Raw genomic sequence first — 13946 nt, 5'->3', positions numbered from 1 at the left:
CAGTGTGGCATGTATTGAGTCACCTCTGGTCTCTCGCACAACTGGCATTAGTTTGATTTGGGCTTCACTGTTACTCCTGAAGCTGAATGTTGTTCAGTCATTCGTTGTCTTCTCCCTTGGGACTGAGGATGACTTACTCTGAGTCTAGTGTGTAAGTTCTGAGGGGGTTGGTGAGGCCATTGGCAGATCTGCAGATTTGGCCACAGATGGGAGGTATTTTGGGTATCACAGGGCCAGTAGTCTGGAGAGATTTATGTGCTCCTTTCACCATTTATATTGAACACATGATTGATCTTCTCAATGCCATATGGAATGACTGATAAATAGGTATTGTTTATGAAGTTGGACTCAAATAATCCAAGTGTTATCAGGTACATTCCCCCATCTTGGTGAAACCGATTTGAGCTGACTTTGGCCTAAGATTTACCTATGACTTGAAAGTGAAATGATTCCTTTACTCCAGATTGTAGATACTTATCCTTGCCCTGTCAAGGCAGCATTCACTCCAGGTGATAGGACTGTACTGATTTGATGTTATGTCTTTATCTTGGGAATAATGGCACTCTAACGATGAAGATCAGGTTACCTTAAGTGCGTAGCCCATCTAACGCAAGTGCGGTTCACAAACAGATGCAACCTCATGCAGTGTTCCTTTCCAACCTGTTGAAATTCCTCGCTTCGGATGCTGTACCGCATCAACCTGGTATTTCCTGAATCATCAACTGAGAAATGAAAACACAGTTTGCTGCATTGGTTGTTCCAAATTCAGTATGCTTGACATTCCTCATGTCCTTGGACTTATCACATTAGCTATGTGCATGTCATTGCTTGGATAGAACCACGTCTTTCACTGGACAGTACCAAGCCATTACACTGTATACCTGCATCATCACAAGCATTTGCTGCAACTTTTTGTTCTCCTTAGGAGGGGATGAATGGCAAGGATCCAAAATGCATGAATGATAACAGGGTACTAAAATAATTCTCCCTTAATCATTGCCCTTACACCGACATTTTGTCATACAGTAGCTACATTAAGTGGACATTCCTTCCACAGGACTGACTTTGCTTGGTTATCAGAAGCATCACATTCAACTAGTCCTCTGACCCTGCCCCTAAAGTAGCTCATTTCATCCAGTCAAGGCACTTTGATTTCATCTTCATTACAAACTATATGTGGAAGTAACTTTCCAAACCACGTTGTGCTCTTTTTCAACCATATGCATTACATTCCTTTTTAAACTGATAAAGCTGGTGTCCACAATTCTTTCATGGGCTGTCAGAGTGAGGTTTAATATCATTGGCATATGTCATGAAATTTGTTGTTTTGTAGCAACAGTTCATGGCAATACATAATAATAAAATCTATATAGTGTATAAAAAAGAAAATTAAATTAAATATGTGGTGCAAAAAGAAAAGGAAAAAATACTGAAATAACGTTCATGGGAGGCAGGAGGAGAAGATGGCGGCATGACGCAGCGCGCTCAGCCTCTCCGGTGAAATGATATTGTATTTGTTAAATAGGGTACCGTGCACAATTCTGATCTGATGGAGACAGCCGTGAGAAGCACGGAGGAACATCTGGAGAAACTTCTGAAATGCCAGGTTTGCTGCCGCTGTGACTGTGCGATCGAGAATCTCCAGAGGGAAGGCCCCAAAATCCTCGGCTTTACCTGCTGCTGACGGCCGGGGCTGGGGTCAAAGTGCTCGGCAGAGATGGTGCTCGGTGCTCGGTATTGGAGGGCTGGTCGGAGGCTCGAAGTTTTCGGATGACTCAGAGTTGGACTGTGGTTGGGTATGGCGGGGAGAGTTTTCTTCCTTCTCCCATCTGCGTAGGATGTGGGACTTCCGAGAGACTTTGAACTTTTTTTACCGTGCCCATGGCCTGTTCTTCATCAAGTTATGGTATTGCTTGCACTGTTGTAACTATATGTTATAATTATGTGTTTTTTGTCAGTTATTCAGTCTTGGTCTGTCCTGTGTTCCTGTGATATTACACCGGAGGAATATTGTATCATTTCTTAATGCATGCATTACTAAATGACAATAATGTCCCCATAATCTAATCTAATCTAATTGTCGATTAAGAAATCTAATGAAAGGGGAGAAAGCTGTTTCTGAAATGTTGAGTGTGTGCCTTCAGGTCATGTGCCTCCTCCTTGATGGTAGCAACGAGGAGAGGACTTATCCTAGGTAATGGGGATCCTTAATGATGTATACTGACTTTTTCTGAGGCATCGCCTTTTTGAAGGTGTCCTTGATGTTAGGGATGAATGTGATGGAGCTGGCTGAGTTTAGAACATTCTGCAACCTTTTCCAATACTGTGTACTTGCTCCTCCTTACCAGAGAGTGATGCAACCTGTTCGAATGCTCTCCACAGTACATCTGTAGATCTGTAGGCTAAACAACCCTGGCTGTACTTAACCTGTTCTGCTTTTTATCCCACGTACCATCAGATACCTGATATTGGCTTTCAAATATTTCTAGCTTGGCTTTGACTAGCTCCACAGTGTGGCCTACTTGTTTGCACTTCTGTAGAAGTAACTGTCTCACAAATAATCATTCCCTAAGACTGGACTTCCAGTTACCACCACAAATAAGCTGTTTTTTTTTTGCCGAGTCCTTCCACTCTATAAAACTGCCGTTATTTGCCTATAATCTTAGATCAGTTAATTAGGTATCAAGGGATTCTCTCAGATCCTGATTGCATAAGTCTACTGCTTCATTTCTGGATGGGTTGCAATGTGCTGGCAGTGCATTTAACCTACTTCCATCCTTTCATTTCAGGGTTTTCAATCATTTTTCCTTACAAACAATAAGATTCAATAACACCCTAACTTTCATCAGTTCTGTTCTTTCCCTGGCGTAGCCATTTTAACATGTCATTCCTCAGCTGTCTCCATTCTTTAAGTAAGTTATCTGTCCTGAAATCTAGAGACAAACCCTTCTGCATTAATTCCTCTGTGTGGTTTCTCAATCGTTTCTCAGTGTACGCTCGGACCCAATTTTTACTGTATGGTAGCTCTGTGGATACTTCTCTGAGGATCGCCACCTAGTTGCGGTGAAGAGGCTTTTGAGTTCCTGCTATGGTCACCCATCGTGTTAAAATCACGGAGGAGGTTCCAGACAAAGAGCGATCCAACCAAGATCTCAATGTTGGAGATGGCAGAAGACGATGACACACCACAGTGGCAGTGAAGGTAGAGGAAGGCTGCAGCAGTGAAGGGTGCCTAGTTAAATTGCACTGCATGTTACTGGACCCTGACTCCAATTTGTCAAGTACTTTGTGGTGGTTGAATTGCAACAGCCTCCCCACATTGAACAAAGTCATGCAGAGGTGTTCTCCCTTAAAGGAATAACCTTTTGGACATCATCATACTCGACTCACGTGATCACACGACCACAGGCAGCTCCAAGCATATTCTACACGAAAAGCAAGCTGTATTAAGAACACAGTAGAGTTGACCACAAGATGCAATTGTTAGAGGCTCATACACGTCATATCATAAACCATCTATATTAGGGAAACAGTTATTTTCAATGCAATATGGCTGGGAAAAAGTTCACAATATTCTTTCTTTCTATTATTATTGAAGAGCGCTATTTGAGTTGGTTCACTGTATACCTGCTACCAAGAAGCAGTGATTTAGCAACAATTCAATCCAGGTGTGATAATATTGGGTTTCCTGACCGTGAAGCGCAAGATTCTAAATTAAAACAGAGAACTTAAGTCCTTTCCCGATCTTCAAAGACTACCTCACTTCCCTGATTATTCTCCATGGCAAGTTTAGCTGCCAATATCCAGTATTCTTGCAGTTGGACCCTGCTCCCTACCAAGGAGAAGATACTTCCAGCTAACAAACTTGTTAAAAACATTTTCTTTATTTTCAGTGCTACACATTTAAATCCAAACAATATTAAAATTCATTTAAAATTCAGAGGATTTCCATCTTAGACATTTCCAAATTACAAAACATTGCTAAAGCACCAAGCATTTCAGAAGCTTAAAACATTTCTTAAACATAAAGGACAACGGATAAGGATTTCCAAAACACAGGTACAATTTCTATAAACTAAGAAACATACTACAATGCAGGTGGACAAGTTGTTTATTGCAGGAACTGAAGCTGGAGGAATTGGTTCTAGTTCACCCCATGTTTGTTCCACATTACTTGATGTTCCTTACCCCATTCTTAATAAGCCTGAACTGCCCTTTACATTTATACTCTAATTCACCTATGTAGATGAGATCACACACATATGATGTTTTCTCAAATTTTTTTAACACAGACAGTCTAAAAGCATCTTGGAGACATAGTTCCACAATAAATGCTATAACTGCTGTGAAGCTAACTTCCTTGAGTACATAAACCTTCCAGCTATAAACACATCAGTTATTGAATTGCTAAATGATGTTGTCCAACTGTTCCACAAGCTTCCTTGAATTAAGCAACTGAAGAGTCAGCTTGTCTTTTGAAACACCCCAAATTAAACAACCCATTGTCTTACCAGAATCAGAATCAGGTTTAATATAACTGGCACATGTTGTGAAATGTGTTGTCTCTGCAGCAGCAGTACAATACAATATATAATAATAGAGAAAAACTGTGAATTACAGTAAATGAATATATGTATTATATATTTATTTAGAATAGTTAAATTGAAGAAGAAATGCAAAAATAAAAATAAAAAGTTTTGAGGTAGTGTTCATCGGTTCAATGTCCATTCAGAAATCAGATGGAAGTGGGGAAGAAGCTGTTCCTGAGTCATTGAGTGTGTGCCTTCAGGGTTCTGTACCTCCTTCCTGATGGTAGCAATGAGAACAGGGCATGCCCTAGGTGGTGAAAGTCCTTAATGATGGATGCTAGGTTTTGAACTATTACTCCTTGAACATGTCCTATATACTACAGAGGCTAGTGCCTGTGATGGAGCTAACTAAGTTTACAGCTCTCTGCAGCTTATTTTGATCCAGTGCAGTAACCACCGACCCCCCCATTCCAGATGGTGACTGTGCCAGTCAGAATGCTCTCCACAGTACATCTATAGAAATCTGTGAGTGTGTTTGGTGACATGCCAAATCTCCTCAGACTCCTAATGAAATATAGCCACTGTTGTGCTTTCTGTGTAACTGCATCAATATAGATGCTCAGAGCTGTTGACACCCAGAAACTTCAAATTGCTTACTCTTTCCACCTCTGATCCCTCAATGTGGACTGGCATGTGTTCCTCACCTTACTCTTACTGAAATCCAGAACCAGTTCTTTGATCTTACTAACGTTAAGTGCAAGATTGTTGCTGTGATACCACTCAACTAGCTGATATAGCCTCCTCCTGTACACCCTCTCACTACCATTTGAAATTCTACCAACAATAGTTGTGTTGTCAGCAAATTTATAGATGGAATTTGAGCTGTGTTTAGCCATACCGACATAGACGTGGAGAAGTGAGCAGTAGGCGAAGCACATATCACTGAAGTGTAAGTCTTACACTCAGCTCAAGGGCAGTAAGACAGAATGCTGTAAGCTAGCATTTGCTTTTCACAGAGCATCTGTACTATAAACAAAGCTTGTATGTAAATCTGTGATTTAACTTCAAGCTGATTATTGCTTTCCATTGGTATGTTAAGAACAGAAAACTGACTTCCTATCATTGAATTGAATTGACTTTATTTCTTACATTCTTCACATACATAAGGAGTAAAATTCTTTACGTTACATCTCCATCTAGATATGCAATGTGCAATTTATAGTAATTTATAATAAATAGTATGTACAACAGGACAGTCAATATAACATAGAAATACAATTGTATCAGCGTGAATTAACCAGTCTGATGGCTTGGTGGAAGAAGCTGTCCCGGACACTGTTGGTCCTGGCTTTAATGCTACGGTACTGTTTCCCAGATGGTAGCAGCTGGAACAGTTTGTGGTTGGGATGACTCAGGTCCCCAGTGATTCTTCGAGCCCTTTTTACACACCTGCCTCTGTAAATGTCATGAATAGTGAGAAGTTCACATCTACAAATGTGCAGGGCTGTCCACACCACTCTCTGTAGAGTCCTGCGATTGAGGGAAGTACAGTTCCCATACCAGGCAGTGATGCAGCCAGTCAGGATGCTTTCAATTGCGCCCCTGTAGAAAGCTCTTAGGATTTGGGGACTCATGTCAAACTTCTTCAACCGTCTGAGGTGAAAGAGGCACTGTTGTGCTTTTTTCACCACACAGCTGGTATGTACAGACCACGTGAGATCCTTGGTGATGTGTATGCAAAGGAACTTAAAGCTGTTCACCCTCACAACTCCAGATCCATTGATGTCAATAGTGGTTAGCCTGCCTCCGTTCCTCTTGTAGTCCACAACCAGCTCCTTTGTTTTCGCAACATTCAGGGAGAGGTTGTTTTCTGACACCACTGTGTCAGGGTGATGACTTTTTCTCTGTAGGCTGCCTTGTTATTATTTGAGATAAGGCCAATCAATGTAGTATCATCAGCAATTAAATTAGCAGATTGGAGTTATGGATGATGACACAGTCATGAGTATACAGAGGGTAAAGGAGGAGGCTTAGCACACAGCCCTGAGGAGCTCCTGTTATGACCAGAACCTAAACAAAATGCTATTTGAAAGTTTACTTACATCTGTTTTTGATCTTGCAGGTGGCAGATGCTGTGTTTAGAAAGCCAAAATTAGCAAACAACCAAGGAGTGAATATCCATCACACAGGTAGATTCAAGTAAAAATATAATAGTATCTAACACATGCTAGATATCAAGTATGAATACTGGAAGAAAGGGATGAGGAGAGATTAAAATAGGGTAGTGCAGAACTGGTGTGAAAGTGAGTGTTTGATATTTGGCATGAACGTGGAAGGCTGGAGGATCTGCTTCTATCCTGTATTGCTCTAGAGCTCAATGGTTACACTTGCCAATGATAAAACACAGTGACGTAGTGTGCTGCAAGTTCGACACTGCAGGAAATCTGCAAGTACAGATTGACTAAGTGAATGGACAAGGACATGAAAGATGTTATGCAAAAATATGAGATCATCCACTTTGGTTGGAAAATAGAAAGTCTAAGTACATTTAAGTAATGAAATTTAAAGGTTCTGTGCTCAGAGGTCTCTGGATGTTCTTGATTGAATCACTGGAAATTGATTTGCAGTTTTGGCACTCAATTAGGAAGACAAATGCTATGTTGCCCTTTATTGCAAAGGAATTTTAATAATAGAGGCAACTTGCTCCAAGAATATACAGTTCTGGTCAGACAGTATCAGGAATATTCTATAAGTCTGGTTTCCTAAACCAAAGAAGTATATACTTAAAGCAGAAGTAATGCTGTGGAATTTATCAGATTAATGCTTTTATTATATGAGGGGAGGTTAAGCAAACTACATCAAATTTCTTTCGAGTTTAGAAGAGTGAGGAATAATCTCACTGAGACGTAGAAAATGATTTCAGGGCTTGACAGGGTAAATACATAACTGATGTTTCACCTAGCAGTGTTTAAAACATAGAACAGTACAGCACAGTACGGGCCCTTTGGATCTTGATGTTGTGCTGATCTTTTTACCTATTCCACAATTAACCTAACCCTTCCCTCCTACATAGTCCATAGCCCTCCATTTTTCTATCTAAGAGACTATATAATGTCCCCAAAGTATCTGTCTCTACCACAACCCACGCACTGCATTCCATGCACTAACTACTCTGTGTACAATCTTATCTCTCACATCTCCCCTAACTCTTCTTCTACTCATCTTAAAAAGATGCCTTCTGATGTTAGCCATTGACACCTTGGGAAAAATTACACTATCTCCCCACTCTTCCTATGCCTCTTTAATCTTTTGAACCTTTATCAACATCTGGAATAATCTATAGTCCCCACAGGCTTCAAGGCAACCACCATTATCTCAGTGTCCAAGAAGGTGACAGTAATCTGTCTTAACGATTACAGTCCTATGATACTGACCTCAACAATAATGAAGTACTTTGAGCGACTGGTTAAAGATTGCATTAAATCCCATCTTCCTGCTACATTAAACCCTTTCCAGTTTGTTTACGGCTCAAATTGGTCCACTGATATTGCCTTAGCCATTGCACTCCACTCCATCTTGTCCCAGCTGGCAAATGGTGCCTCATACTCCATTGATTGACTTCAGCTAGGTATTTAATACAATCATCCCTCAGAAACTGGTGGCTCTTTGTTGGGTCTTAGCATCTCTCTCTGTAACTGGATCTTGGACAAATTGACTAAACAATCAGTCAGTCCACGTTGGCAGCAACACCTCCAGTTCTGTCACACGGAGCACCAGCACCCTGCGGGGCCACATGCTTAGCCCACTGCTGTTCACAGTGCTGACACATGACTGTTCTGCTAGATCCCGTTCAAACTGAACCATCAAGTTCACTGATGACACATCAGTGGCTGGCCTCACCAATAGTGACAGAGAGGTGGTAGAGCAGCTGGTGGAAAGGTGTGAGCGCAAAAATGGCTCCTCCGTGGAGAGAATTAGGAGCATTAAGGTTCTGGGAGTGCACATACCGGATGATCTTGCCAGGTCCCTCTGCACAGCAGTGTCTCCACTCTTTGAGAAGATTGAGGCAAGCGAGGCTCCCCCCTTCCCCATTCTAACTAGTTTTTACAGGATCACCACTGACAGTGCTTAGACCAGCTGCATCACTGACTGGTACAGGAATTTCAAAACATCTGATCACAAGACCCTACAAAGGATCTCAGGTACTGCTGAGTGGATCATCAGGGTCTCTCTTCAAGCTATCTGGGGTATTTATCAGAAGCGTTGCAAATGCAGGTCCTTTTACATTGCCAACAATCCCTCCCAGCTGTCCAACCATCTGTTTGACCCCCCCCCTCCACCATCAAGTAGGAGGTACCATAGCATTATGACAAGGAGTGTTAGGATGAGAAACAGCTTCTTCCCCAGGGCCCTGAATCTACTGAACTCCCTGCCACCACCCAGGTCTCATCACAAATAAAGCACTAGTAACATTATACTGCTTATTTTTTAACTTATGTCCTGAATGCACATTATTATATGTTATTTGTGGGAATATTGCTTTATGCATTGTGTGTGTTATGTGCACCAGTCCGAAGGAACATTGTTTCATTTGGTGGTATACATATACTGTATATGGTTGAATGACAATAAACACAAACTTGCCTCTCATCCTCTTTCACTCCAAACAGAAAACTCTGGGTTGCTCAATCTTTCCAGTAATCACAGCCTCAATATAAGAAGTTGATTGTTCATGCAAGAAATGAGAATAACCTCTTTCACAACTGAGACTGAATGCCTCTTCAAGGCTGCTGTGAAGGTTTGGTGCTGAGTGCATTCTACAATTTCAGATTTAAGTATCAAGCTCATTTGTAAATAGATCATCCTTCCCTTTCTAAGGATGTCATAGCAGTGTTTATGAATCCATTATTGGCAGATAGATGGAATTATGTGAGCACAACCTTACAAGCAAACTATGCATTTCATTAAGCTGCATGCTCCATACATCCGCATAGCTTGATATTCCTTTGGGCAATTGTGGAACATAGAAAAATACCTCAACAATTGTGAGAACCTGAACAGAGTATACAGATCCAGGAATCTATAGTGAAAACTAGAACTTCTTAAAAGTAAACCATCAGTCCGGGAAGCTATTGTATCCATTCTTCTGATCAAATAACATTAGCTGAGACAAGCAGAAAAATATATAGCAGGAGCCTGCTACCAAGTCAAACTGTATTTCAGCTTAATATTGCATTAAACGTGGATATTTTATACAGATGCTCATAAATATGTGCAAATTATTTCTGATGCTGGAAGCCTGACATAAAAATAGCAAATTCTGGCAGTACAAACCTAACAAAAGGTCTGAAGTAATATTCTTTCTCTTTCCACAGCCGTTCCATAAGTGGTTGAGTTTTTCCAACAGATTCTATTTGCATATGCAAGTAAATGGAAGCCCCAACCCCCCACAATTCACAAACCATTGGAACATGGAACAGCACAGTAAAGGAACAGGCCCTTTGTCCCATAGTATCAGTGCTGACCATCCCATTTGCCTGCACCTGGTCTACATCCATCAAATACCCCACCCATTCATATGTAAATACTTCCTAGTCATTACTATTGTATTTGTTTCCAAACTTCTTTAAACTTTCCCCTTCTCACTTAAAGTTCTAGTAGATGCTTGGCTCTCTGACTGGAGGTGCACTGCAGGGATCAGTGCTGGATCATTGTTGTTTGTCATCTATATCATCAGGTGATAGTGTGGTAAACTGGACAAGCAAATTTGCAGATGACACCAAGATTGTGGTGTAATGTTCAGCGAGGAAGACTATCAAAGCTTGCAGCAAGATCTGGACCAATTGGAAAAATGGGCTGAAAAATCGCAGATAGAATTTAATGCAGGTAAGTGGGAATGTTGCACTTCAGGAGGACCAACCAGGGCAGGTCTTACACTATGAGCAGTAGGGCATAGAGGAGTGTGGTAGAACAGAGGGATCTGCGAGTATTGATCCATTATTCCTTGAAAGTGGCATCACAGGTAGGCAGGGTTGTAAAGAAAGCTTTGGTCTCCATAAAACTATGTGTTCAGTACAGGACTCGGGATGTTATGTTGAAATCATCTCTGCAGTTGGTGAGGCCTAATTTGGAGTATTATGTCCAGTTTTGATCACCTCCCTACAGGAAAGATGTAAGTAAGATTGAAAAAGTACAGAGAAAATTTATACAAGGATGTTACCAGGACTTGAGGACTTGAGGTATAGGGAAAGGTTGAATAGATTAGAACTTTATTCCCTAGAACATAGAATATTGAGGGAAGATTTGATAGAGGAATGCAAAGTTATGAAGGATATAAATTGGATAAATGCAAGCAGGTTTTTTTCCACTGAGGTTGGATGAGAATACAACTAGAGCTCACGGCTAAAGATGAAAGGAGAAATGTTTAAGGGGAACATGACGAGGGAACTTCTTCACTCAGAGGGTGGCGAGAATGTGAAACAAGCTGCTAGTGCGGGTGGTGGATATGGGTTCAATTTCTACAATTAAGGAACATTTGGATTGTAAATGGATGGGAGTGATATGGACAGCTATGCTCCGGATGCAGGTCCATAGGACTAGTCGGGTTAATGGTTCAGCACAGACTCGATGGGCCAAAGAGCCTGTTTCTGTGCTGTAGTGTTCTGTGACTCCATGTCTCTAAAGCCATGCTTCTAGTATTTCAAAATTCCAATTTCAGAAAGACTGATAATTTATCCTATCACTCCTGCAATTTCATATACTTTCATCAGATCATCTCTTGGTCTATGTCACTCCAGAGAAATAATCTAAGTTGATTCAGCCCCTCTTTATTGCTAGTATTGTAATCCAAATTTACTCACCTCCCTTGATGGGAGAACGCTGTCATCCTAAGAAGTAATCTGACCTGCTGAGTTCTTCCTGCTGTTTGTTTTAGACTAACCTGGTGAATCTCCTTTGACTATAAGCACATATGATACAGGAGCAAAGTTAGGCCATCTGGCCTATCAAGTCTGTCCCGCCATCTGCCTCCATTTGGACTGCCTCCAATGCTACTTTACAGTACATATCTTTTTTTGTAAAGAGAAGAGGGTCAAACCCCGCACAATGTTTTAGGTGTAGTCTCACCAACACATTGTACAGCGGCAAAAAAACTTTAAACTCTAACCATTCCTAATAAAGAACGAAATGCCATTTGCTTATATAACTGCTGGTTGGATCCTATTGCTAATTCTTTTTGTGCTTCAAACATTTAATCACCTATAACTGTCTGAACTTCACTCGTTAGCAGTTTCTCTTCACTTAGGTAATCATCTGCCTCTTGATCCCTCTTAGTAAACTCCATTTACCAGGTTTTCACCCAATCAATCAATCTCTCTAGATGCCATTGTAAAATGACAATTTCCTCATTACAACATGCCCTTCCATCTATTGTTGTGCCATCAGCAAATTTAGAAACCTTACATTTTGTTCCTTTTTTCAGGTTATTAACGTAGGATAGAAACAACCCAGGGCCAAAAGCTGATCCCTCGAGTACTCCACAAGTTGGATCCTTTTGGACTGAATAGAACTAACTTTAGTCAAACTTTTTATTCCATATGTTATGCCACATTCAGTGTTAATATTCATATATTACTGCTTTTACATTTCTTTATTTTCACATCTGTTCGAAAGCCTCCCTCTGCCTGTAAGTTATTCAATTCAAACCCAATCTCTATGTGCGCATTAGAGGGCTCCTCTCATTTCTTTTGGTCAACTAGCCTCCCACCCCATGTGCTCTGCAGTCTTGAGCACAATCTTCCCTAAGTGCTTTCTACTGGCTAAGCACATGTTTATTGCATTACTAATCCCAATCATACAGGTAGTTTTGATGCATAATATTATCATGTGTCGGACATCTGATGTTACAATGTTGATAAACCCAGCCATTTACTGGAACCAAGTGCAGACTATTTTAATTCAAAATGAAGTAGTGCTACAATTAATAACAATTTAAAGTACTATTTGGTGTTGTTAGGAAAGATGGTACAAACAAATGTTGAGATATATTCAGTATGTATGCTCTACTTTAAGACTTCTATGGGAAACTTGTATGGGTTGATGAGGTGGAGATACATCTCTACCAAAGGAGGTGTGAAGTGCTTCTTCCCTGCAGGGCGAGACTTAGCTCACCCCTCCCCGATCAGGGTCACATAAAGGGATGGCAGCGGGTCATGTGAGCAGCCGATGCATCTTGCAAATCCTGGTTACGTGACCACTAATGCCAGGGATACAATCTCTGAAGAGTATTGATAATTGTAAAGTCACTGCCCAGGGGAAGGCAATGGCAACCCACATCTGTAGAAAAATTTGCCAAGAACATCATGATCATGGAAAGACCATGATTGCCCACTTCATACGACATGGCACATAACAAATGATGGGAAATTATCTCACAATTAAAATAAAACAATGATTTAATAAATATCTTTATTGCTACAAAATGCACATTAACTGCAAAATAAAGAAGAATATGCTTTTCAAGTAAGGGCAAGAAAGCGAAAGGTTGAGTAGCTCAGCATTATATCCATACAAGCCACTGAATTGATGTTAAGTATCTGTGCAAATCTTTACATGCAAAAACCGTGCAGTACTCTAATTAGGCGAGACCATCACCGTAACATAATATAACAGGTCTACCAACATCTTTGAATAATGTAGAGTCAAGCCCAAGTCTGATCCTCAGTGTTACAGTAATCAGGTGTGAGAAATGCCTTGATAATATTTGTTCTCCCTGATGAAAGAAGAGAGATATGTCGGCTGTGATTTTATGGGAGCATAAAATAATTAGCAAGAGAAAGAGCAGAAAACAGGTGTAATATTTTTAGATGCACTGAAACGGCAGAGATGGAGGAGACAGATTTAGAGCTGCTAAAGGCCATTTTAAAACTACACTAGTAATCCTTCTTTTCTGCAAAATTGCAAGGCTGAACCCTGGGCATTGGTTTATTTAAAGAACTGAATGCTATTAAAAGGAAGAATAAACTTGTAAGCAAAATTTCTAATGGATTAAAATACATTTTCATTCCAAACCTCACAATGATAAATATTACGAATCAAACATGTTCCAATGGACAAGGGACCTTGCCTGGGGAACCGAGTGAACTGATCTTGCCTTCGTTTTTAGCTTAAGAAAATACATGGTCTAATCCTAGGCTCATGTCTTGCCTACAGAGCTGAAGAGACTAATCCTCTCTCTTTCCATGCCTGGGGAACTCCATGGCCAAATCCTGACCCCGTGTCTTATGCTTAGAATTCTAAAATGCAAGATGACAAAAGCAGGTCTAGAAAATAGACAGCCAATTGTGGACAAAGGACCACAAATGAAGCATTCAATTTCCATCAGGTGTTGATTAACCTGCTGATTTCATTTCTCCTCTT

This window comes from Mobula hypostoma, chromosome 15 (assembly GCF_963921235.1).
Source record: "Mobula hypostoma chromosome 15, sMobHyp1.1, whole genome shotgun sequence".
NCBI lineage: Eukaryota > Metazoa > Chordata > Chondrichthyes > Myliobatiformes > Myliobatidae > Mobula > Mobula hypostoma.
This window is presented reverse-complemented; position numbering follows the sequence as displayed.